Source organism: Lissotriton helveticus, chromosome 4_1 (assembly GCF_964261635.1).
Source record: "Lissotriton helveticus chromosome 4_1, aLisHel1.1, whole genome shotgun sequence".
Classification (NCBI taxonomy): Eukaryota; Metazoa; Chordata; class Amphibia; order Caudata; family Salamandridae; genus Lissotriton; species Lissotriton helveticus.
In genome coordinates, this window is record NC_136063.1 from 1,516,923,557 (window position 1) to 1,516,945,983 (window position 22,427).

Here is a 22,427-nt window from a genome sequence, read left to right on the forward strand (position 1 = left end):
AAGCTGAAACAGACTTATTTACATGCTTCCTCGATTTCTCAATTTGTGGACAAAATTGGTTCGACCACCTCCATTTCTGTCTTTGGCATATATTTGAATATACCAAGGCAGTTTGAGGAAAAAGTGCCATCAATTGCTCAAAGGTGTCCTTTAAAAGCATTTCCAGACCTACCCCAGTCAAAGTGCCCAAGTCATTACCTCCACAGTGCACAATTAACAGGTCAGGTTTTGGCAAATGCAAAAAGGTTTTCACCAATGGTATCAATTGGTGACATTTTAATCCTCTGTGGCCAATCCACTTAATTTCCACATTTTGTAAATTGAGGTTAGGTAAATTTCTCTTCTCAGCATACCTTTGAGCCCAGTAGATGTAACTATGTCCAACAATCCAGACAGAAAACATGGTGAGAGAAGGTTCTGCTGCAGTCAGATGAAGTATGGCAATGAAATGGCAGTTGAAAAAATAAGAGTTTAAAATGAAAAAAACGGTGGAGTTTCTGTGTTAATGAAGCAGTAGCAGTGATTGGTGGATTTTGATTGCTGAAAACAGAAAGTTAGGGTGCATGGATGAGTTCTTTGAAAGATGTAATTTGAATGGTCAAGAAAAAATCATTTAATGAAAGATTGCAGTGGATATGCAGGTGTACTGAGAGTTCAGAGTTCAATTGAAACATTGTTGTGTGAACTTTCAAACACCAGAGGTCTTTCAGGAGGTGGTTGCTATGCAAAAAAGGCAGAAAGGGCAGAGGGGGGAAGGGTGTTGATTTGAAAAAAGTGAGGGAAGAGTTTTGATTGGGTGACATGAGAGATATGTGTGATGAATTACAGCATTTCTGTGCCATTGTTGGTTCCAGCCTCTGAAGTGCATACCTTTTGCTCTGCTAAAGACAAATTGGTGTGTGTCTGAACTGTTTTGAAACTCATAAAGTATTTGCTAAGGTGAGAAAAGTTTCATTTAATTTAAATAGAGAATAGTATGCTTTAAGGAGAAAATTATGAAGAAAGTTGTGTATTTAAAATGTGGCTTTTAGTCAAGTGTTTTACAAATAGATTTTGTTTCTTTGAGTTACATAGCCATGTTAAAAGTGACGCAAAAATAGTGCAAGGGTCCTACAAAAATACTTTCATGTGTCTTAGGGCATTTTAACTCACTTCCCCATGAATGTAGGAATATAATTGCTTTACAAGATGTGTTTAAAAACGTTTTTTGAAATCAATTAGGTTTCTTGATATGTACTGCTAGAGTTTCATAGGTTGCTTGGGGCTTATTTACAAGGCTTTTGAGTTCCTTTGATGTAAATTTTTCTAATTTTATTTTAAGACATTTCCTTGTGGTGCAAGGTCCTTGTAAATACGCCCCCATGTGTGCTTGGCAAATTTAGATTTTGATTCTTTGAGTTACATAGCCATGTTAAAAGTAACGCAAAAATGATGCAAGGGCCTTAAAAAAACGATTTCATGTGTCTTAGGGCATTTTAAGTCACTTTCCGATGAATGTAGGTATATAATTGCTTTGCATTATGTGTTTAAAAACGTTTTTTGAAATCAATTAGATTTGTGTATATGTACTGCTAGAGTTTGCTAGGTTGTTTGGGGCATATTTATAAGGCATTTGAGTCTCTCTGATATTATTTTTCCCATTTTAATTTAAGACCTTTCCCCGTGGTGCAAGGTCCTTGTAAATACGCCCCCATCTGTGCTTGGCAAATTTAGATTTTTATTCTTTGAGTTACATAGCCATGTTAAAAGTGACCCAAAATGGTGCAAGGGCCTTAAAAAAACGCTTTCATGTGTCTTAGGGCATTTTAAGTCATTTCCCGATGAATGTAGGTATATAATTGATTTAGATGATGTGTTTAAAAACGTTTTTAGGCCTTTGAGTCTCTCTGATATTATTTTTCCCATTTTAATTTAAGACCTTTCCCCGTGGTGCAAGGTCCTTGTAAATACGCCCCCATCTGTGCTTGGCAAATTTAGATTTTGATTCTTTGAGTTACATAGCCATGTTAAAAGTGACCCAAAAATGGTGCAAGGGCCTTAAAAAAACGCTTGCATGTGTCTTAGGGCATTTTAAGTCATTTCCCGATGAATGTAGGTATATAATTGATTTAGATGATGTGTTTAAAAATGTTTTTTGAAATCAATAAGATTTCTGGATATGTAGTGCTAGAGTTTCATAGGTTGCTTGGGGCATATTTATAAGGCCTTTGAGTCTCTCTGATGTTATTTTTCCCATTTTAATTTAAGACCTTTCCCCGTGGTGCAAGGTCCTTGTAAATACGCCCCCATCTGTGCTTGTCAAATTTAGATTTTGATTCTTTGAGTTACATAGCCATGTTAAAAGTGACCCAAAAATGGTGCAAGGGCCTTATAAAAACGCTTTCATGTGTCTTAGGGCATTTTAAGTCATTTCCCCTTGAATGTAGGTATATAATTGATTTAGATGATGTGTTTAAAAACGTTTTTGGAAATCAATTAGGTTTCTTGATATGTAGTGCTAGGGTATACAACCTTTACCACGCATTTTTTACCACGCACTACCATTACAACGCGGTTTTTACCACGCATACCATTACAACGCATTGCGCTGGGGGGCGCTCTAGGATAGGGAATAGGTTAATTTACTATCCAATAACCTTCCCTAGTGTCCACGGGGACTGGAGTTGGAATAGTAAATTAAACTATTCGCTATCCAGCACCCCAAAGCGCTATGCGTTGTAATGGTATGCGTGGTAAAAACCGCGTTGTAATGGAATGCGTGGTAAAAGTATGCGTTGTAACGTCATACATCCGTAGTGCTAGAGTTTCATAGGTTGCTTGGGGTATATTTAAAAGGCATTTGAGTCCCTTTGATGTTATTTTTCCCATTTTAATTAAAGACATTTCCCCGTGGTGGAAGGTCCTTGTAAATACACCCCCATGTGTGCTTGGCAAATTTAGATTTTGATTCCTTGAGTTACATAGCCATGTTCCATACAGTGCTCATCTTCTGCGTAGTCTTTGATATGCTAGACTCCATCTGCACAATGAGATATCTAAGCAAAGGAAACACAGGTGATGTGATTGTGAAATGAGCAAAAGAAATTCGACATTTTTCAATTGCATCACCTGTGTTTCCTAACTTTACGAATGACATTGTGCAGATGAGGTTTAGGCATGTACACAGACACAGAAGAGGTCTGGCCTTTGTTCAAGAGTGAAGTGGACATGACTCGCTTCATTGGTAGTCCTGCACATGTATTATCTTCTCTGTACTCTTCAACAAGCTTAAATTTCATCTGCAACCCTGAGTAGGCCTCAACTCAAACAAATCTCTGAATAGGCCACACCTTATCGTCGTACTGAATCAATCATTTAAAATGTTAGGGACAAATTTATGATAGGTGTGTGCCTCTTTTGCGCCACTGTGCATCACTTTTGTGACGCAGCAGTGGTGCAAAAGATTTGCTATGTGGCAACATATTTACAACTTGATGTATCTAGGCAGATGTGTCATGCTGTAAAGTCCTGTGTCACATGAAACCCATGCAGCAGTGATGCAAAAGATGCACCATGTTGCAAGACAGGCCTCACTTCATCTCCAACAAGATACCGTCAGTTTAAACTGTAAACATTTTGGACTGTGTAGGGGGCATGGAGAAGCTGAATCTTCTGTAAATGTCAAAATTGTTGTATACAGTGCTCAACTTCTGTGTACTCTTTGATATGCTAGACTCCATCAGCACAATGAGATAACTAAGCAAAGGAAACACAGGTGATGTGATTGTGAAATGAGGAAAAGAAATTCCACATTTTTCAATTACATCACCTGTGTTTCCTAACTTTACGAATGACATTGTGCAGATCAGGTTTGGGCCTGTTCACGGACACAGAAGAGGTCTGACCTTTGTTCAAGAGTGCAGTGGACATGACTCACTTCATTGGTAGGCCTGCACATGTATTATCTCCTCTGTATTCTTCAACAAGCCTAAATTTCATCTGCAACCCTGAGTAGGCCTCACCTCAAACAAACCTCTGGATAGGCCACACCTTATCGTCATCCTGAATCAATCATTTAAAATGTTAGGGACAGATTTATGATAGCCGTGTGCCTCTTTTGCGCCGCTGTGCGTCACTTTTGTGACGTAGCGGTGGTGCAAAAGATGCGCTATGTTGCGACATATTTACAACTTGATGCATCTAGGCAGATGTGTAATGCTGTAAAGTCGTGTGCCACATGAAACCTGCGTCAGGTTTCATATAGGCGTTTTGTTGCAGGGTGGGCATTCATTTGCATGAAAGCCCTGTAAAACTAACACAGTGAAATTTAGAAGATTTCACTGAGTCAGCTTTATAGCATTGCTGAATCAAATCCTTATGCCTGTTTGAAACAGGCATAAGGAGTGATGCACCATGCAATGTGTGGCTTGCTCCTGTGCATTGGAGTAGACATGTCGCGCTTACGACGTGATTCCTGCAATGTGCTGCTTTTGCGGCACAGATGCGTGACGCATCTGTGCTGTTTTTACTCAATGGTGCTCCACATTGTAAATGCGGCACACAATGGGTGGCAGAACAGCGGTGCACATTAACTGGTGCATCCCTGGGGATGTGCCAGTTAACATAAATCTGCTCCTTTACATTTAAGTATGAGCAGGGGACACAGAGTCGGTGAGGCTTATCCAAGGTTAAGGAGACATGAGTCCTGTTCACTGAAAACTTGGACATAGGCCTCACCTCCTCAGCTTCGCTGGACATGGCTAAATAATAGCTGCAAAATGTTACTCTTGTTAAACAATTTTACTATTATAGTCTCTGAGATTTGTCTCTTACTCTGCAACATCTCATTGTTGTTCTCTTTCTTTAAAGATAACGACAACATCAACCATGAGTGATAATGAACAATCAGTTGATCTCGATCTTATCATTGAACTTGTCATTGAAACGTCAGTGGAAGTAGATCCGTTGGATGATTTAAATCCTGAGGATGATGAAGAATATGATGAGGATGCCGATTTGTCAGAATTGTATGACATAGGGTGGGAAGCTGACCTGCTTGAGCCTATGGAACTATAAACATTTATTTTAAAAATTTACAGGAAATGAAAAGTGAAAATGTAAACCGTTTCATTTAAAATTAAACACAACTTCAAAAACAGGTTATGTGTAGTGTCTTTAATAAAATAGTCAAATATGCTCATAAAATTAGATCAGATTCACATATAAAACAGCACAGGTAAAATGTAGAAGCATTCCTTTTCTTTGCTACTATTTGTGAATACTAAATTTGCCAATGCACTAAAAATTATTCTATGTAAAAATGACAAGTAGTGTGTTAAATTTTTGATGACTGTTATTGATTTACTGTTTGGTAATAGTGGTTAATAACATTTTTTATTATATTTTACCACAGATTCAACTGCAGATCATTTCGAAATTAGAGAATGCCGTCTAAGGATAGAATCCGAAAGGCTACAAAACGTCAAAGACAGCAGCTTAATAAATTGTTGCAGCAGTCCTCTACAATAAAAAATCGTCAAGTCACCAAGAAAGCTCCGGGTAAGACAACGAAATCATTCATAAGAAACATTTGTAGAAAAAAAAGTAGTACTACAGAAAATGTTTTAGTCCAGAAAAAGAGAAGCAATTTAAACGGAAAGGAAAGGCCAATCAAAAATGTTACTGCTAGAGCAGGAGATAACTCTGTGCATGATAGTAGAAGGAAACAACAGTTTAGGGACATTCGTAAACGAATGTTCCGCAACAGGATAATTGGCAATTTGTTAAAAAATATTAAGAAAGGTCAACAGAAAGTGGTTTTTTATAAGAGAAAAACAAAAGTTGAGAAAATAATTGATCAGGCATTTGAAATTAAGCGAAAGTTATTTATTTTGATAATCAATAGAATTAGGAAGCTAAACAAGGCAATTTATGATTTCAAAAGAAATAGTAGATGGAAGAGAATAGTTAATCGTAGTCATTTTTGTGAAGTTTTTTCAGGAGAATGGATGCATAGTTCAAGTTGTGAGGCATTTTTTAATGAGGAGAGTTATTTCCAGGATAATGATTTGGTGCATGCAGTTGACACCAGTGGTCGAGCTTATGAGGTGAAAGATGGTTGTCCAGTTGAAAAAGAAAAACTTGTGACAACAGAGGCAGAAGAGGTTTTAGGTAATGAGGTTTTAGGAAGACGTCCTAAGGGACCTGTGTACACCTGGAAGTGTAGTAGTATTTGCAGTGTGCGACAGGATTCCATCAATTTGCTTTGTGATTTTGTACGGACATTTAATAAGAAAAGTTTGAAGCAGAAAATGATGTTGTTGCAAGAATTAAATCCTTGCAGAGTGAGAGAAGTGACAGGTTTGCATGGTCATTCACTGGCTTGTCTTTCCAGGAGAGTATGCCAGAGTGTTTTTCATCATTTCAGGATGCTAGCAGTGCATCATAATAAAGTGAGGAAATTAGTTAGAATGTTGTATTATGCTAAGAGTCCAGCAATTATGCTTAAACAATTATGCACTGCTCTTTTGCATGGTTCTGAAATAGATGTGAAGAATATTTGTGAAGAAATTGAGTTTTGTTACTTTGGAAGTAAAGAGGAGAATGTTGAAATTGACCCAGAAGAAGAGGGTAATGTGGAAGATAGTGTACAGGTTTCCAGTACAGATCATTTTCAGAAGGAAATTGCCACGTTTCAGGTGAAATCAAGTGAGAGGCCTAATTTCACTTGTGTGTGTTGTCGACGCACTTATTATAAGAATCAGACTAAGTTAGTGGATTTATATGCAAAAAGTGAAAGGGAAAATAATAGTGAATGGAAGGATTTCGCAACATACTTGATGGTAGAAAATTGTTTTGATTTGGGATCGGATCAACGTGTGTGTACTTATTGTTGTAACAAATTAAATCAAAACCAGATGCCTGCTAGAGCGGTTCATAATAATCTGGAATTGGTTGAGATTCCTTCTGAATTGAAGGATTTAAATACTTATGAATCTATTTTGATTCAAAGTATCCATCCCTTTCAGGCTATTGTAAGAATTGAGCCAAAGACAGGGAAATTGCCTCCATCAGATTTACAGAGAGGATTAAAGGGAAGAGTTGTTTATTTGCCTCTAGATTTGAAGAAAAACATTATTACAATTGGAGTAGAAAAAGTGGAAGAGGAACCTCTGGTTATCTTAGTTAATGGGGTTCCGACAAAGAGTAAGAAAATATGGCAAGATTTAGTGGATGTTAGGAAAGTCAAAAAGGCAACATTGTATTTGAAAAAAATAATAAGTACTATAAGAATGTATATGTTCCAGAAGAGGAAGTAAGTGAAGAAGAGGATAGCGATTTGTGTGCTGGTCAAATTGAGAAAGTAGAACCCTCTAAAAGTAAAGAAATATATGAACATTATAGTGTTCATCCTTTGCATTCCAAGGAAGTCATGGGGAATGCTATTGAGTTGTTTCAAATGAAACAAGCCAAAGGGAGTCCCATTAGTGTTTGGGAGGAAAGTTTGGAAGCTCGGTGTTTCCCACAGCTATTTCCAACAGGTCAAGGAGGAAGATATGATGAGCGACCTCATCAAATTCCTGCTTCTGAATACCGGACTTTACGATTGTATGCAGAAGATCCTAGGTTTCGACAATGCATTCCCTATTTGTTTAATCTCCTGTTTGAAAGCGATCTGTCTGGACTGTCATTTGCAGTGAACCACATCTTGAAAAGTGGTATACAGATGCAAAACATCTCGGCAAGTGACTTTATGGATAAAGTCAATGTGCAAGACAGTATTTTGGATTCTCACCTGATTAATCTCATGGTGTGTCAGCGTGGTACTAATGAGTACTGGTACCGTCGTCATGGTGATTTAAAATGTATGCTGAGGAACTTAGGAACTCCCACATGGTTCCTCACTCTCAGCTGTGCCGAGCATGGCTGGGAAGACTTACTTGAATTTCTACGAGAGGCAAATGGAAACATTGAAAATATCGAATTCAAGACACCCGGAGAACTGTGCTCTTTGGATCCAGTGAATGTATGCAGGTACTTCAATCATAGATTTGAAGCTATGATGTCTTTCATCATGAACAAGAAAAATCCACCTCTTGGAGAGGTGTTGGATTTCTTCTGGAGAAAGGAGTACCAAGCAAGAGGTGCTCCTCATATACATATGCTGTTGTGGATCAAGGATGCACCTAAATTAGGAACAGATCCGGAAGACTCAGTGATGAGTTTCATAGAACAGTATTCTACATGTGCTGTTCCAAACGCAAAGGAGGACAAAAGCCTAAGAGAACAAGTTCTACGCTTCCAAAGCCATCGTTGTGGAAAGTACTGTCGTCGTAGATTCAGAAACAAGGACAAGTTCTACACAAAACGTTTCGGCTTTCCACGACCGGTGATTTCTAAAGGAAGAGTAAACACTTTGATGTCTTCGCTGCGACATAATGTGATGAAGAAATCACCTAAAAACACATACAATTTGAAAAGGAACGAAGAGTCCAAGTACATCAACGACTACAACCCAGTGATTTTGTCCATGTGGAATGCTAACATGGATATACAGTTTGTGGCTGATAACTGTATGGCTGTGGCTCGGTATGTGACATCTTACATCACCAAAAAAGAAAAGACAGAATTGAAGGATATGTGGGAGGACATTTCCCATGAAAAGAGCCTCAGCAAGAAGTTGTACAGTTTCAGTCTGAAGATGTTGTCACATCGAGAAATCGGAGCTTACGAATGTTCTGACCGGTTGTCTTCAGCAAGTCTCTATGCCAAATCCAGGAGTATCGCTTGGGCGAGTCTTGGTCTTGCTGCAACGCGTAATCGAGTTCTGAAACCTGTGTGGGAAATTGAGTATTTGGCAGAAAAGGAGCCAAACAGTAACGATATTTTGAAGACCAACATGTTGGATACATATTATCCAAATAGAAGCAGTCACCTCGAGAATGTTTGTCTGTATGAGGTTCTACAAAATTACATATTCAAGAGGAACATCAAAGAAGATATTGATAAAGGAGTGTATGCTGTAATTGGAACTGAGGGATGTCTGGTCAAGCAAAGAAAATGCCACTTGGTAAACCATCGAAAATTGAGTGGCGAATCTCCTGAAAAAAAGAGTTTTTCTATTTAGCACTTTTGCAACTTTTCAAGCCTTGGCGTGCAGAAGTGGAACTGCTTGGAGATTTCCTCTGTTACGAAGACTCTTTCACTGCCGCCAAGGAGACCATAGAATGTCCTGTTTTTTCCAAATATCTAGATATGTTGAATGCGGAAATCGAGCAGGAAGCAACGATTGCAGCCGAGATTGCTAGAGACAGTTCTCAGGACAGTCAGAGTTCTGTTTCATTGAGTCAGGATCCACTAGGAGGACCAGTTATCAAAAATGAAGCTGCCACTGCCATGAATGAAGTGGAAAGAGCCATGGCACATGCTCAGGAGGATGCGGTTAACTTAGAAGACTTGGAAAGACAACTCAACGTTGAGCAGAGGAAAATATATGACGAAGTTACCAACCAAATTGATCATGGATTAAGTCATGAGAAGAAAGAGTGCTCATGTACGTCGTTGAAGCCTGTCCGACTGTACGTGAGTGGAGAAGCGGGAACTGGAAAAAGTTTCCTCATTAAAGCAATTTCATGTTATTTGCAGGAAAGGACTGAGTCATCGCTGTCTTGTGTTGTCACCGCTCCAACTGGACTGGCAGCACATAACATTAAAGGTATTACTTTGCATCATCTACTGATGCTGCCAGTGGAGCATGATAACAAATTACAATACCACAAGTTATCTGGAGATGCTTGTTGTGAAGTTTCAAGAGTCTTGAGGAAAATGAAATTTCTTATCATTGACGAAGTAAGCATGGTTTCCAATGTCATGCTTGCCTTTGTGCATTTGAGAATGCAAGAAGTTCTTAAAACAGAGTATGATGTGTTATTTGGTGGCAAACACATCATTGTTTTCGGTGATCTTCTGCAGCTGACACCAGTGAAAGGACAACCTGTGTTCAAAATGCTCACGCATGAAGATACCAGGAAGTGTCTAAGGAGCATTGGCAACGTCAATATATGGTTAAACTTCAATTATGCTGAACTGCGTGAAAATATGCGTCAGGCGAAGGATGAAGATTACAAGAATATTCTACAAGATGTTAGAATCGGAAAACTGACCGAGCATGGGAAAGAAGCTTTACATGCACGATTACTGTCAAATTTGTATCCAGAACAAGATGTTGTGCCTGAGAATATTTTCAGAAAATTACTGAGAAGAAATCTGGAATATGTTTGATGCCAACTCTTGCAGAATGTGCCATCTTCAACAACAAAATGTTGCATTTAGAAAACCAAGAGATTGTGAAACTGGAAGCTATTGACAGAGTAAAGCATATGGGATCAACAATTATTTTGTCTGAGAATTTGAAATCAAAATTGGATTCATTAGAGCAGACTATATCTAAAACTGCAGGTTTTGAAAAGACTCTGAATGTGTGCTTAAATTGCCGTATAATTTTAAGAAGGAATTTACATGTTGAAAGAGGTCTGGTAAATGGATCAATGGGTAATGTTGTTGATTTTGTAAAATACAGAAATAGAGATGGAATTGAATTTTTAAAAATTAAATTTGATGGCATTGAGGAAGTACAGCTAATTGGTCGTTGTTCTGCTAGGTTTTTGCTTGTAAAAGACTTATATGTTCGCCGTAAGCAGTTTCCTGTTTGCTTGGCATATGCGGTGACAATCCATAAATCGCAAGGTTTAAGTGTAGACAGTGCATTGGTGAATATTGGCAGTTCTGTGTTCAAGGAGGGTATGGCATATGTGGCATTGTCACGAGTTAGAACTTTATTGGGATTGTACTTGATTGAGTGTGATGTCACAAACATTTGTGCGGATCTAGATTGTGTTAAGGAATACAATAGGTTAAGAAGAGAGTATGCGCCACATTTGCCTCAATATCCTTTGTTTGAGAAACATGTGGTAGGCCGGAAACGAAGAAATGTGACCAATAGTAGGGAGGTTGTAGCAAAAAGACTAAAAGTCGATGAACCTGAAATTATAAGCAGAAAGAAAGAGGATTCTGTTGAAGATGTTGTTGGTTTTCAATTTGAAAACAGTTCTGGTGTCAACTGCTATGCTAATGTAGTGGTTAATGTTTTGTTTTCTCTAGAAAATGTAAAAGAAGAGATTGTGGTCAATTCGGATCAAAGATTTTGCAGTTTGTTAAATTCTGTGTTAGAGAAATGTAGCACTGATAGAACAAAAATAGAAAGCGTGTCTGAAATTCGAAATCTGTTAGACAGATGTTCAGGTCAAACACAATTCTCTCAAAATATTCAGCAAGATTGTCAGGAGTTTTTAATGTATATGCTTGATGTATTGCATGCTGAAGGTGTAGATGTAGATCACCTGTTTGGGCTTTCTTATCAATGGCAGCATGACTGCGAGAACTGTAAGGTATCAAGTACTACTAGTGTAGACTCAGAAAAATGTATATATTTAACTTTGCCAGACAGTAAATCAGTGTCCTTTAATAAGCTAGTAAAAGCAGCTGATCACAACATGGAGTGTAGCCAATGTAAATCTGAAATGTTGTCAACATTATTTATACGAACATATGGCCAGTATGTCATTTTAATGTTCCAACGATGTAGGCCTGATGGAACAAAATTGACAACTTTAATTAAAAATGTTGTGGCTTCGCAGTTGTCAATATCAGGAAGGACTTTTGTAACTGCAGCAATTATATATCATGACGGTCCTTCAATAACATCAGGACATTACACAGCTTATTTAAAGTCTAGAAATGGCTGGTCATTCTGCAACGATTCTGTTTTAACTTAAAAAAAAAATTGCCTTTTGACCTTAAAAATTCTTTCCTGGTGTTTTTAAAACCAAAATTTTAGGGAAGGAATCTTGGGATTTGCTCTGAGGAATTTCAAGAGGTTCTAATGGCTCCTACATTATTTGGCCTTGAGGATAAGTGTAGTACAGAGTCAAAAGTTATTTTTGAGTTTTAAATAGTTCCTGGAAAAAAAGAAGGTTTTCTTACAGAAAGTGGTGGGCACAGATTAGGTAAAGGACAACAGAGTATTTCCCAAAGCAAACGGTGTTCTTACCATAACACTTAACGTCATGGAAAAATAACTGCACTTTGAATGAGTTCAGAAAAACTGTTTCTTTTTATAAGCTAATTCAAGCAGCCAATCAAAACATGGAGTAGAGGTAATGTAAGTCTGCAATGCTGTCTAGATTGTTTGACCAAACTTTTGGTTATAATGTCATTTTAAAATTCCAACTATATAAACCTGATGAAAGTAAGTCTTCAACTTTAATTACAAATGTTGTGGCTACACAGTCGTTGATTTTAGGAAGAACATTTATAACTGCAGCTAATATATGACATGATGGTCCTTTGACAAGATCCGCTTATTACACAGCTTATTGAAAATGTAAAAAAAGCTGGTGTTTCGGAAATGATTCCCATTTGACTACGATACAATGTTGCCTTTTTACTTAAAAATATTCTTACTTTCTGTTTTCAGAAAAGAGAATTTAGGGTAGGTAAGTGGCCTATAATGATTCTAGGGGTTGATATAATTTTATCTACTGTTTTAAATTGCTTTGTGATTAAAAGTGATGTAGAGAACTAAATAATTGTAATAGTCATAGAGGTAGTGTAAGTCTACTTCATAGTAAACAGTATCAGTGTCATAGGAAATGTGGAACATGAGTGAGCAAGAAGGGTGAGATATTACTAGTACAGGATTGTGAAAGTGATCTTGAACGTTTTCTTTCTGAAAGTTGCGGAAATACAAAATGACGGGATTAGCTTAGAAGAATTCCAAGAGTTATAAATGGCTCTTACACGATTTGGCCTTGTGGAAAAGTGCGCTAGAGAGCGAGAAGTCATTTATTGTATGTAACATATTTGTCAAAACGATGGAGCTTTTCTTTCAGAAAGTGGCGGGCTGAAAATAATAACAGCACAACAGAGTGTAAGCTGTTCATAGGATATCCTTCGACGTCATGGAAAGTAAGTTACTTTTGAGGAGTTCTGATTTCTGATTGGTTATGTTATATGGGTTTTTTAAACACAATCATTTTGATTGTGTTTTTTTCCCCGCTGTTATATGATGAATACCTTCAAGTCACTGTTTTTAGTGAAATTTGATAAATTCGGAGAACAGCAAAAATAAACCATTTAACATGTATAATTAATTCTGTACTTTTTGTATTTATGATATACATTTAGAACTGTGTAGTAGGCATGGAGAAGCTGAGGCTTCTGTAAGTGTCAAAGTTGTTGCATACAGTGCTCACATTCTACATAGTATTTCATATGATAGACTACATCTGCACAATGAGATACCTAAGCAAAGGAAACACAGGTGATGTGATTGTGGAATGAGCAAAAAAAATTGCACGTTTTTCAATTACATTACCTGTGTTTCCTAACATTACACATCACATTGTGTAGATGAGGTTTAGGCCTGTTCCAGGAGACAGAGGAGGTGTGGCCTTTGTTCAAGAGTGAAATGGACATGACTCACTTCATTGGTAGGCATGGACATGTATTATCTCCTCTGTACTCTTCAACAAGCCTAAATTTCATCTGCAACCCTGAGTAGGCCTCACCTCAAACAAACCTCTGGATAGGACACACCTTATTGGCATCCTGAAACAATCATTTAAAATGTTAGGGACAGTTTTATGATGGCTGTGCACCTCTTTTGCGCTGCCGTTGCGTCACTTTTGTGAGACAGCAGCAGTGCAAAAGATGCACCATGTTGCAAGATAGGCCTCACTTAATCTACATCAAGATACTGTTAGTTTAAAATGTATATTTTTAGGACTGTGTAGGGGGCCTGGAGAAGCAGAGGCTTCTGTAAGTGTCAAAGTTGTTGAAAAACTGTTTGTCCTTCAATCTTTTCCCTTGTCTTTTCTAATTTTTAAATACATGTTTTAATATTTTTCAAATGTTTGTTCTCTCTTTCACAGATTGAAAGTATAAAAATAACAAGTAACTAAGTTAACGACAATTATAAGGTAAATGTTTTGTACTCTTTTCGTTACATTTCTATCACATTTAACTTCTATTAGTTCCACTGCTTCATTTCTTTAACCCTCAGTTTCCTGCCTTTGCTACTTCCCTCATTCCTTTCTCTATTACTTACTTACTCTACTGCTTCCACTCTTTTTCTCAGTCCCTCTCTTCTCATAGTTCCTCACTCTTGTTCACTCACTCCGTCTCTATTACTCTCACTGTCTCTGACTGATCACTCTTTCACTACTTGTTCATTATGCTTTCTCTGTGTAGTTGAAGCACACTAAGGGGCATATTATCAACACAGCCAATAAAATTATCGCTGCTTTTATCAGCAGAAAACTGCTGCAAAAGCGGCTTTAGCGGCAGTTTTCTGCCGCAAAAGCGGCTTTAGCGGCACATTTCTGCCGATAAAAGCTGCGAAACTTTTATCGCCTATGTTGATAATATGCCTCTATGTTATTTACATTTCTTTGCTGTTTCAATTATTCCTTTTCTGTTACTTCTTCTTTTCTGCTTTCTGTTTTTTCTCTGTGTTATTCCACATGTTTTAATCTTATTTTGAACATTCACTCACATTCTCTAAGAAACTCTTCTTTGTTATTCCTCTACTCTCCTTTTTTTCTTTCACTTCCTTATCTATTTTGTTTTTCACAATTATACCCTCTTCCATCTTTTCTTCGGTAAATAGATCTATTAAACAGTATCTCTTGTTTAGTCCCTATAGCTGTCTTTCTTTTAACATTACTCTCTGTTTACTTCCCTTATACTTACTCTTCTTTTTAAAAAAAAAAATTTTTGGTTCGCTCCCGGTTCGCGTACCGGCGAGCGCACCGGGAAGCGAACCAAAAGAAATAGAGGTTGCCAGAGTGCTAAGCATTCTAGCAATTTTTTTATAATGGGGAGGTAGTTCTGAAAAGAAGTTTTTTTATTATTTTTGTTGTTTTATATTTTTTTTATTATTTTTCTGAACAATTTTTTACTTTTTTTGTATTTTTTGAACGGTTTTATATTTTTTTTGTTTTTTTTGAGGGGGAACAACGAAAAACAGGCATTAGAAAGGGCTCAACAGGAGCAAAAACATTTTTTATTTTTTGGGGCGTTTTGAGCACTTGTGGTTTTCAAATGCTCTGTTTATCAAATTGATACTCATATTTGCACATGAGAGTAGGTTACCACAATAAAGGCACACTATCTTCATGTGCACAAAATTCTGTTGAATGTTTGGCACTGTTTCCCGTGCCTCTGGCCCCGACAGAGTTACCTGTGCCGATGTACTGGCCACAGGAGTTGGTGGGTTGTCTTGGAGGTGACGCATCTCTGCAACGCTGTAATTCAGTGGATGCCACCTCTGCATATGACGGTGCATAGTATAGTTGCCGTAACTATACTTTTTATCTGTGCCTCTAGATAAAACATCTTTACATATGAGGCATGTCACGTGGCGAGCATTCACTTTTTTTTGGCCTTGAGGAAAAGAAAAAAACTGCCAAATAAAACTATCTTTGCGGTGAGATATCCGGGGCTCCTCACGTAAAAACTGTCTTGGCTGTACTTCCTCTTCCTCTTCTTCGTCCTTTTCCTCCTCTGGGTTGGGAAGGAACTGTGGAGGTGGTCCTTCCTTCCTAGGTGGTTGTGGTGGTGGTGGGGGTCCACCAGCTGCAGCTACTACTGAAGCCATTTTTTAGTAAGCAAAATAGGTCTTCCTCTCACAAAGTTGAAAGTCAGAGTGAGAAAGAAGGTGGGGGCTTTCATCATTTTGGAGAAAAAAAATAGTTCTAAACCAATGAAAAGTGTTATTTTTAGGTCACATGACCTAGCCTTACATCATTAGGAAACCAAAAGTGAAATGAACCAATGAAAAGTTTTATTAACAAGTCACATGACCTGTTACGCTTACGTTACGCGCTGCGCGCCGCGCCCCGGATCGCTTCCGGGGAGCTGCGCTTCACGCCTCGGTTCGCGCTCCGGAGCACTTCCGGGTGCGCTAACGCGCACGTCATAAGACGCATTACGCGGCAACGCGATACATCGCGCTTCCGCGACGCGCCCTGGATCGCTTCCGGGGAGCTGCGCTTCGCGCCTCGGTTCGCGCTCCGGAACACTTCCGGGTGCGCTAACGCAGCGCGTCATAAGACGCATTATGCGGCAACGCGATACGTCACGCTGACGCGACGCGTCACGATGTTGTTTTCTAACGCGGCAGTTGCGCTAACGGAACGTTTACTGGTTCGCGGACCGGGTCGCGGCACCAAACTGAGCTAACGGGAAGCTGCCCGGTTCGCGGACCGGGAGCGAATCAAAAAAAATTATTAAAAATAATACATAAAAAAATTGTATTAAAAACATATAAAATATATTTTTCGATTTAAAGAAGAATACATTTTAAAGCTTTTGATATTTGCTATTAAAAAACCATTGAAATTCACTGAAAAAACCATAGGTTATAGACCATATATAGTTAGGAATTAGCATTTACAAAACCTTGAAAATTCACTGAAAAAACCTTAGGTTATAGACCATATATAGTTAGGAATTAGCATTTACAAAACCTTGAAAATTCACTGAAAAAAACATAGGTTATAGACCATATATAGTTAGGAATTAGCATTTAAAAAACCTTATTTTACTCACACAAAACCATTGAAATTCCATATATAGTTAGTTGCACTAACTATATATCGCGCACCCGCAATCCACTGCTGATGATGTCACATATTACATCATTCATGACATGATCAGTGACATCATTGATGACATCACTGATGACATCTCAAATGACATCACTGATGACATCAGTGATGACATCTCATTTGACATCAATGACCCCATCACTGGTGATATCATTCATGTGACAATACAATGCATCTCCTCACATTTTAATATAACCTCTGTTACACCCAGTGTTAAATACAGAGTATAATTTTTGAAACCAATGACACACCAATACTAATTACTACATACGCACTCACTGATTCCTACGTCTACACACACATTCACTCATTCACCCATACAATCATTCATACATACAATCACTCATCTTTACAACACTATCATATGCACTCATACACCTATACAGACACTCACACTCTGCCACTCATCCATGGAGTTACTCTCACACCTAGTCAGTCATGTAAAGAATCAATCACACTTCCATTTTCTAATCTATACAGTTAAACATAGAGCACCTTACATTTTCAAACATATACTAACACATACTTACTCTCTTATACAATCATTGATACAAGTACACATTGATCTGCACAGAGTCACACACCTCCCAGCCAGCCACACACACACTCAGTCTCCCATACAAATACTTGGGCAATCAATCAATAACCCATATAGTTACTCATATAGCTACTGATCAACACATGCAGCAGTTTACAGAACAACAGACATAATGATGCACAAATTAAGACAGTTTAGTCACTAACCCATGCACTCAGTGAGACACATTTAATCACTCACTCATACATTCAGTCATGCACCTACTAAATCCTTCGTCCAGACACTTATACATCCACTCATTCTTCAATATGTAAGACATATTTTAACTTTACGGAAACACACAGTCACTGGTTGTTGTCATCAGTGATGTCATCAGTGATGTCATTTGAGATGTCATCAGTGATGTCATCAGTGATGTCACTGACCATGTCATGAATGATGTAATATGTGACATCATCAGCAGTGGATTGCGGGTGCGCGATATATAGTTAGTGCAACTAACTATATATGGAATTTCAATTGTTTTGTGTGAGTAAAATAAGGTTTTTAAATGCTAATTCCTAACTATATATGGTCTATAACCTATGGTTTTTTCAGTGAATTTTCAAGTTTTTGTAAATGCTAATTCCTAACTATATATGGTCTATAACCTATGGTTTTTTCAGTGAATATATATATATATATATATATATATATATATATAACACACAAACTCTCTACTGCGCTTGAAAGAGAGAAGGACTCGCGCTCAGGATAACAAGAGTTTATTTCGGCAAGGTAACGCGTTTCGACAGCAAGCTGTCTTGATCACACAATTTGCCAAATGACACAGGGAGTCAATACATAGGTATTAGATACAAACAAAGGACTTAATGTTTGGTAACTGATGTTGTAAAAATACGGCGGCCATCTTAGCACTGTAAATTATATCCACCACATTGGGTTGTATTTGTACTACAAACATGTCATATTATATCCTGAAAACATAATTATGAACGTCTATATAGTTCTAATGCCTGTAACCAGATCCACTATAATATGTACATTACTATATACATGTATTTACAACGTAATTTATTCGACATAGTGTCAATTTGATCTGCAAAGTTAGGCTACATATATGTGGCATAGTGCCTCATTATTTCAAAAATAGACCTTCATTGTGACGAATGCACAAATGGTTTCCATGGACATTTGTCAATATCGTAGTTCATATATATACATTTGTAGATGGAACAGCATATCTATACAATATACCTTATACGTTTTCCCGTGTCACAAAAAGAGAGAAAAAGTGAAATGTGCATAAAAAGTGCAAATTACTATCAGAATTTGTCTAATGAAAAATTATCTGAAAGGGACTTCCGGTTGACGAAATGACCGAAAATTCCAGAATTTCATTTTAGCCAGTCTCGTCCACCTAAAAAAATCAGATAAGACTAATCAAGTGATGTGTTGGAAGTGAAAATAAAAATAAATATAAAAAGAACATGGAAAACAGATGTTAAGGTCTATATACATGAGAAAGGGAACATAGCGCTTCATTACTGTCTCATAGAGAAGTTAGCTGTTTACTCTTTTAAATGGAAGGCTAATTCCTCATCAAGATTATGGCCTTTCGGATACTTGGTTTCGAGATTAATAATCCATTTTGACTCGCGTTTGCGAGGAGCCAGAGTTCTATTTACTCCTCTAAGCCCTACATGTACTTGTTCTAATGCAAAGAAACTAAGTAAGTTGCAATTAGAACGATGGTAAAGTTCAAAATGTCTTGCTATCGGGTAATGGGGATCTTTGTTTGTTACAGCCCTCATGTGTTCCAGTACTCTGTTTTTTACTGCCTTGGTGGTACTATCCACATATTTCATTTTACACGGGCACATGAGTACATAGACACAAAAAGTGGTGCCACAAGTTAGAAATTGATCAATTCTTTTGGGGGTTGCATAGCCAGGAACTGTAACTGTTTTAACCATACTGCTGTGCCGACAGGCTTTGCAGTGCCCACAGGGAAAGAAACCTTTAAGCTGGTGTTCATTTGGTTCTTTGGTTGGAGTGATATCATTACGTACAATGATATCTCTTATACTCCTACCTTTCCTGTAGGTGATTTGAGGTCTGCGTGGCATGCTAGGACCAATTAGAGGATCACTGGTAAGTATCCCCCACTTGTCAGCCAAGATTTTAGATATTTGTTTGGAATTACTGTTATAAGTGAATATGGCCCGCACTATAGGTTCTGACTCTTGGCCATCAACCTCAGAAGTTGTCTCTGTATTGAGAATGGTAGTACGGTCTATTCTCCTTATACGATCTTTGGCTTTCTTCAAGACCCATTCCGGATATCCTCTATCTCTGAATCTAGAGGTCATGGTATCCATTTCTTTTTCAAAGTCCACAAGAGAACTACAATTTCTCCTCGCCCTCAGCAGCTCCCCATAAGGGATACTCCACTTAAGGGTATCAGGGTGGCTGCTGAGAGCGTGGAGAAGAGTGTTCCCAGCTGTGGCCTTCCGAAAAAGGCTAGTCTTGAGAGTGTTCCCTTCAGGAGTTATGCGCAAGTCCAAGAATTCAATGGATGTATTACTCATCTGACTTGTCAATTTGATGTTCAAGTTGTTAGTATTGAGGATGTTAATGAACTCAACTGCCTTTGCTTCACCCCCTGTCCATATAATGAACAGGTCGTCAATATATCTAAACCATATTTTGACCATGGAAAAATATACAGACATGGCTTGGTCAGATTTGATCTCCTCCTCCCACTTCCCGAGGAAGAGATTGGCGAAGCTTGGGGCAAAACAAGTCCCCATGGCAGTGCCACGCACCTGTTGGTAAAGGGAACCATTGAACATAAAGATGTTACCAGTTAAACACATCATCATCATGTCTAATACCATTTGTGTATGTTCAAGGAATTGTATTGGCCTGTTGTTCAAATAATGGAGACTAGCTTGTATGCCATCTCCATGGTCAATTATGGTATACAGTGAATTCACATCCATTGTTATTAACAGCTCATTGTTTTCCCATAATACATTCTCAAGTTTGCATATGAAATCAGTACTGTCTCTCACATATGATGGTAACGCAGTGACATATTCTCTTAGAAAAAAATCAACATATTTTGACACATTTTCTAATGTACTGCCAATAGAGGACACAATCGGTCTCCCTGGTGGAGACATGGGGTTCTTGTGCACCTTCGGGAGAAGATACAGTATTGGTAATTTCGGGTAATCACGTTTTAGAAAACAATATTCCTCCCACGTTATCAACCCCATTTGTTCCCATTGTTTCAGTTGTCCCCAAATGTCAATGATGCTCTTATTGTAAGCATCTGTCGTTGTAGAAACATAGAAATGTTTATCTTCCAACTCTCTTAGAGCCTCTTTGACATATAGATCTCTAGGCCAGAGAACGATATTACCCCCCTTATCGGCTGGGCGAATCACAATATTCGTTTCATTGGCCAGATTGGTCAAAAAAGTTCTTTGTTCTTTAGACAGGTTGGAACCTCCTTTGTTGTTAACATTTCTTTTCAGTTTCACTAGAGATTGGGTTACAACGTCTTGAAAAGTATCTATGTTGTCATGGGGTAGGATAGGATAAAAGACAGAGCGTGGTTTAAAGCCCGTACGTGGGGTTCTATTAGTTGTCATTCCAAGCTCTGTCTCACTAGGATCATGTTCATCATCCCCATTATCAAGTTGTTGTATACTTTGTATCCCTGGTGCGTCACCTACCGTAAAGATAGGAAAAGTACTTGAGACAGTTGCAGAGTCAGGGACAGTTGTAATAGAGTTTTGTTTGTGCAAATAGTGCCATTTCTTGAGCTTAACTTTCCTGACGAATTTATATAGGTCTATTCTAGTGTCAGCATAATTGAAAATTTCGGAGGGGCAAAATGTTAGACCAAGACATAATGTGCATTTCTCGGAGAACGTTAAATGTCTGCTACTTAGATTTATAATAGTTTGATTTACCGTAACAGGATCCATTACTCCTTGTTTGCTGAGCTTCTGGTTCTGGTTCCCACGAGCTCCTTTGCGTTCTTCTTTGTCTTGTTTTTGTTTTCTTCGTTTCCGTCTCTGTTTGCTCCTCCCCTCCCTCTTCCTCTTCCGCGGCCTCTCCCACGAGGTTTTCCTCTTGTCGGTGGGGTGGCCGGAGTTGGTTTCGGTACTTGTCGGCCCTTTCTTAGGACCTTGAACTCGTCTAAAAAATTGGCCCTTCTTGTTGGTATTGGTCTTTCTGAAATTGAGCTGATAGTTGACACTGAAAGATCAGTTTCTGAGCCAGTGGTATCAACTGTGATGTTTCCATTGGGTGCAGTATCATCAGCTACTGCCATTGTCTGTGGTGGGAGATCTTCATACAAATAGTCATATTTTGGACTATAGGTCAGGATACGGCCTGTTTCGTAATCTAAACAGTCTCTATGTAGCTTACGCTGTTTTCTGATCTTTATATCTTCCTCATGGCGTTCAAGTTTTGGTTTGAGGTCTTTCATGAATTTATTTATTAGATCTTGATCTGGACTTTTAGTCAAATCTTCCTCTATTGTTTTTATTTCAGTCATGATTACCTCACGATCCTCCCATGCATATTTAATCAGGATATTCATCATCACTCTTGATCCATTGGCTGAGTTTTCTTGCCAGTCTAGTAACATTTGCGGATTGAGTGATTCATATGATGGCATGATGTAAATTCGTAAGCCTCTAGGTACCATTTGTTTATCTACATAATCCTGGAGTGAGATTGCTTCCCACCATTTAGATGTTTCATTTTTTTGAAGTTTCTCCAATCTTTTAAGTTTAGTGAATAGCGAGGTGTCAGGAGGAATATCTTTCTTTGGCATGTTACTTATTCCTGAGCCAGGGGCCCTAGCGAATAAGGCTGCAGCCGCCGCACGTCGTTCTGCTTCCATGTTCAGGGTATGTATATATATCTACATATATGTAGCCTAACTTTGCAGATCAAATTGACACTATGTCGAATAAATTACGTTGTAAATACATGTATATAGTAATGTACATATTATAGTGGATCTGGTTACAGGCATTAGAACTATATAGACGTTCATAATTATGTTTTCAGGATATAATATGACATGTTTGTAGTACAAATACAACCCAATGTGGTGGATATAATTTACAGTGCTAAGATGGCCGCCGTAT